Raw genomic sequence first — 6,092 nt, forward strand, 5'->3', positions numbered from 1 at the left:
GTACGCCTCGCGCTCCAAGAAGCTCGCGTGAACAAAAATACGTCATCAGTTCAGTGACTCGAGACGGCTGGTAATGCACGCGCCCTTCAAACCTGTAAAAATCAGCAGCTCTGTTGCATCTATCTATCTATCTATCTATCTATCTATCTATCTTATTTTCCTTTAGGCTTGCCTATTGCACACGACACGTGAATATTTAGAAAAATGTGCTTCTATCAACTGTACACGTGTAAAATATGACTTTAGCTTTAACTTTACACTTTTACAGACTTGTGTCTTTCCTAATATTACTGTACAGTCACTCATTTAGCTGTGTAATATTATTCTGACAAAAGTACGTGTAGTTCATCCAAACCTCTTTTGAAATTACTTCTAATTTTAGAATTTAAAAAAAAAACAAACAAACAAACTAAGAGTTGCCACTATTTTCAGGCTGTCTTATTTTTAGTGTAAACTTTAAAGTGTACATTAAAACATGAAGTCAGACAAAAATAGAAATGTCTCCTTGGGAGGACGGAGAAACTAAAATGAAACCATTTGTGATTTGTATAGAGTTTGAACTCCTCCTAGTGGTTGCAATGGAGATTAAAAGATCCTTCAGTGTTCACTATATGGCCAAAGGTTTGTGGATGTCTGACCATCACACACGTGTGGTTCTTCCCCAAACTGTTGTCATAAAGTTGGAAGCACATAGTTGTATAGGATGACTTTGTATGCAGTAGAGTTACAATTTCGCTTCACTGGAACTAAGAGGCCCAAACATGCTCCAGCATGACAATGCGAGCTCCATGAAGATATGGTTTGTGAAAGTTTGGAGTGGAAAAACTCGAGTGTCCTGCACAGAGCCCTGACCTCAACCCCACTGAACACCTTTGGGATGAACTGGAACACAGACTGAACCCCAGACCTCCTCACCCAACATCAGTGTCTGACCTCACTAATGCTCTCGTAGCTGAATGAACACAAATCTCGACGGCCACGCTCCAAAAACTAGTGGAAAGCCTTCCCAGAAGAGTGGAGCTTATTAGAACAGCAAAGGGGGAATAAATCTGGAATGGGATGTTCAACAAGCACATATGGGCAAGATGTCAGGTGAGGTGTTCACAAACATTTGGCCATATAACGTCTTTTCATAATTAGCTTGTTAATGTTAGTTATAGCTTATGTGGCGAGTTTACCAAAAGAACGAGAATTTTTTATTATTTTTTTTCTGTTTAGACATTTTCTGACTGACTTGAGTTTGGCGATATTATATTTGGTAGAGATGATGGCAGAACCAATCAAAATTTGCTAGCAGCTCCCATTTTTACCCTAGCTGCAGAAACTAAAGTGATTTCTTTCCTGTTCACTTTTTTGTGTCTGAGTGTGAGCAAAACTAAATCTACTTAACATTTTATATACACTATTTTAGCGCAATAGTTTAAGTGTGGTAATGGTAAGTGGTTCAACCTCACTTTCTTTTAAAACCGTAAAAGGAATGAGAATTAGCAGAGTGGTTGCGCTACGATTGGGATAATCATGAACCACGTGTTGTTAAAAACTACACAAGCTTTATTTTTGTTTAATTGCCCCGTTTTATATAATATGCATTGTTCACATTTGAGCACAAGCATTTGTGCTCTAAATTCTCACAACATTATAAACCAAAAAATATGACAATTTTAATCTGACCTCGCCAAGCCTCACCTCAGTGAAGTAGGCAGTGAAGGGAGGATAGTAAAGCAAAATTTAAATAATTTTGAAATGAAATATAAGCTGCTTCTGCATTTCTGCCTTGTTTTGTCATGCTTATTGAGCATCGTGCCACTAAAAAGTGTGTACAAAATACACCAACACACCACGCAAGCACTCCCAACGTGTGCTCAGCTTTGTCATTCCTACGTTTTTAAATTTTTTTTTAATTAAAATTTTTTTTTTTACATTTTATTAATAGATACAGTTTTAAGAACAGAGCCATACTATTACAAATTATTATTATTTTTTTAACATTTGAAGCCGTGTTGCCAGGGGCTTTAAACATATGAGCATTCGATATCACTGATTTCTTCACATCACAATATTTTGCAGGTGTGAAATATTGATAACAGTCATAGAATTAGCAAAGTTTTAAAACTTACCCAGCAAACAGGTAGCCATTAACTCTTTTATGGAATTTGAAGGCAGAGGGATTGCAGAAACAAGACTAAACTGCTGGGAATATCAGAATCCTCCTTAGATAATTACAAATGACCAATTTTTTTTACTTTACTTACACAGTAATATCCACTATAAGCCAGACTTCCACAGTTCTGCCCTATCGAGAAATGTCAACATTTTATCAAGACTCTGATACATTGACATGGTGAAGTGAAATGCCTGTGGCGCAAGTAGAGCAAAATGTAACAGGGAAGTGTTACCAGATCCTACATGCCAGTGGGAAGGACGGGGCCTCCGTCAACGTTGGAACACATGCTCCTGTCTATCAAAGCAGATCGTCATTCCCAATAGCGTATCCTTCCTAAACATGTGATGAAGAAATGGAATAGCAATATGTGTTTATATTTATGATTTTGCGTAGATTACACCATGGTTGGAGGCTCATGTAATTTCAATTTGCGTCCATATTCTGTAAAAGCAAAGTCCACCTCTGCCACCCTCCATCCATTAGATGTATATCTAATGTATATTTAATCAGGAATCAGTTAGGATTATTGATACTCACTAATCTATTATTATCTATGTTTTTTTTCCCCCGCAGAACTCCATAGCTGGATTCTGACTGTGCATGCAAGCTGTGTCATCTTCATTAGGTGAAAACAAGACTTTATTAAGTGTTTAAATAAAGAGTTTTAGTAGTCCTGACAAGAGCAAACTAAAATCATAATCTTAGTTTTTGGAAATTTGAGCATTTTCTGGAACCTTCTAAGAAATGAACATGCTCCTGTACCATATATTTCTGTTTGGTATTTTTAATCACAAAAACCTTTTTGACCATTATGGGCAGTAAGGGAAACTGTGCGATAGTTACATCATTTCAGGATGTGATAAAATTAGGCTGAGATTGAAGTTTTGCTGTATTTTTTATTGTATTGTGTGAATTTGATTAAAAAAACAATTTTACAATCTGTAATCTATCAAGAGAGGCACATACACACAGGTACACATGAGAAATGCGTAAAAAACACATTCATGCTACATTTCTGACTCATTACATATGTAAAGAATTTTAAATCAAGTAAAAGATTTGCAGATATAAAATATATATAATACTTTCTACATTAAAAAAAGCTGGGTAACAGGACAGTCAGATTGCAGTGACAGGAAACCATCCGTTGGCCATTTTGAAGGCATGCTGCTAAAAAACAAATGGTTTAGCTGCCTAGATTGAAGTGCATCTATTAGATCTGTTAGAACTGCACTGATTTTTGTGTCTGGCTTGGCGGCTGCCTGGTGATATTTACTTTTTATGTGTGTAATTGACAGTTTTTCAGTGTTCTTGTTCCCACCTCCTGTCTCCATAGAAATGGAATAGAAGACAGGATGAAACATGAGTAAGAAGATTATAGAAATATAAGGGCTGGTCCATTGTTGCCAACTTAGCAAGATTGTTGCTAGATTTGGTGAATTATTTAGACCACTTTATTGACTTTATTTTTAAAAAAAAGAGCTAGTGACAAATCTAGCAACTTTTTGAGCAGACATTAGCAACTGTCCTGCACTCATACAGCTCTCCAGGTCACATTACAGCTGCTGGTTATACGACTTGAGAGGAGGTTCACTCGACTCACCACCGCCAACAGACTGACTGCTCCCAACGATCAATCACTGATCACTAATGTTTCCAAAAACCAATCATTGATCACCGTTGTTTCCAAAAACCAATCACTGATCACCATTGCTTAAAAAACTAATCACTGATCACCATTGTTTCCAAAAAACAATCACTGATCACCGTTGTTTCCAAAAACTAATCACTGATCACCATTGTTTCTTACAACCCATTACTGATCACCATTGTTTCCAAAAACCAATCACTGATCACTATTGCTTAAAAAACTAATCACTGATCACCATTGTTTCCAAAAACCAACCACTGATCACCATTGCTTCCAACAACCAATCACTGTTCACTGTTTGACCCACATCCTTGTTCTTTGTTTTAAACTCTCTTTATTTACATATGCTATATTTACAACTAATAAAAGCGATTTATTCCATCTGTATATGTTAAACATCTTTCATCAACATGTTGGTCTGCTGTCACCTTGGTTAGTGATACCAGTAGAAATTTCCCCTTGCTTCATTTCTTACCTAAAAAGAAAGAAACAGCAACAATTTAGTCCTTTAGTCTGCCCAGCTCTGTCACCACTTCATCTGTACCCTCTGTTCAATCAATTCAGCTACCAAGCTTCAGCTTTCATGCTAAGTCTGCCTTCAACATCATTGTGCTCGTCTTCATGTAGATTGCATACTAGCTGAGCCGAGTTTTGGTCATATCTCAGTGCAATTGTATTGTATTCTTTGTTTTCACTGACGTCACACTGATCCATGAAATTACCCAGAATGCAATGTGTTTTTAATTACACAGCCATTTTGAGTCTCTGTCCCTATTAGCTAAACATCTAATGGATTGATCCTGCCATTCAGATAGACCTTCTTACCTGAAATTCAAAATACTCCAATTCACTTCTTTAAAAAAATCTAATTTGTAAAAACAAAACATGAAATACTCGTAAAAATGTCCTACATGCAACTCATTCACACCAAGTGACAATTTAACTTGTACTTTAGCAGCAAGATGGGTGTTATGATCTTTTCTTAAAGATCTTTACTGTTTGACAATATTGTTGAGAATTTTTAAAATGAAAATAATTAATTAAAAAATCTAATTAAGTTGTAGATGTCAAAGTTTGAATGAGTTAAACAGTGCATAACGTTTCATTTCACCATGATGACCCTTAAGTTCATTAGGGGTGATATACGGTAAATAATCAAGGATCAGTAGTTCATCACAGGAATTCACCATGTAAATTCGTACTGAAAATATTACTTTGTAATGAGAGTGAAAAACAAATATTAAAAGAGCAAAATGTTTTGAACAGGCAGTTGTTCGATCCCACTTCTCCTCAGCTGTAATATCCTTATGATTCATAATATTTACGCCTTCTTCAGATAATATCTGAAGAGTCTCAGGGCCCTGATTCGTTATAACTTTTGGAACCTTAAAGAATCTTAACTAGTTTTGTGTTTTAGTTTCTGATTACTACACAGTATGGTGGTCTTCTCACAGAGATGCAGTGTTTGTGTAGGGAATCAAAATGGCGGACAGCAAAGTGCACACATTTTTGTGACATCACGTGAAAACAAAAGTTAGCTGCACTGCATTCTGGATGTTTGAGTCCAACATTTGCTGATTCCACTAATTCTATGCTAGATTTATCATTAGCATGACACTGAACATCTCTGGAATAAGGTGAGCGAGAAAAGAAGCTCTTGCTGTTTCGTTTTTCGGAGCTAACAGAGAAATCTGACCGTTGTCAACTATGTTTAAAATTGCTGAAATGATTTTCTCAAATTAAATGCCATTGTAACTGCTCTATCAACAGTCTTATTTGGACAGCATTAAATTTACATAGGGTCCTGTGGTAAATTTTATTTTACAGGTGCTCCTCTGAGATTTATTTCCATCCAGATTGGACATTAGGGTGTTTTTCTCCGTCGTCCTATGAGAAGATTACAGGCTGAATTACCTACTTTTTTTTTTGCCAAACTCTCCAGTCCTCTGATAATTTTAATCCTGTCCGGATACACATGTCCATGGTTTTCTATGCAGATGTCGCTTCATGTTGGAAAACGAAGACGTTTGACTGCTAGTACTTGCTGTATTTAGTCTCGTAGCATGTGTATCAATGACCCTGCCCCGGATATTCAACACTTCCCAAGTCACGAAAGGAAAAATGGATGCTTCTTGTATACTTCGTGATTATTGTTTTACTGTATTTTCAAATTGTTGCTGGAACCTAGAAATAAAAGCCAGTATCTCTTCTCTAGTCCAGTGTATCTTTGACTGCTTGGACGCCATGTTGTGAATGGAGCGTAATCATATCACCACA

Source organism: Pangasianodon hypophthalmus, chromosome 13 (assembly GCF_027358585.1).
Source record: "Pangasianodon hypophthalmus isolate fPanHyp1 chromosome 13, fPanHyp1.pri, whole genome shotgun sequence".
Lineage (NCBI taxonomy): Eukaryota > Metazoa > Chordata > Actinopteri > Siluriformes > Pangasiidae > Pangasianodon > Pangasianodon hypophthalmus.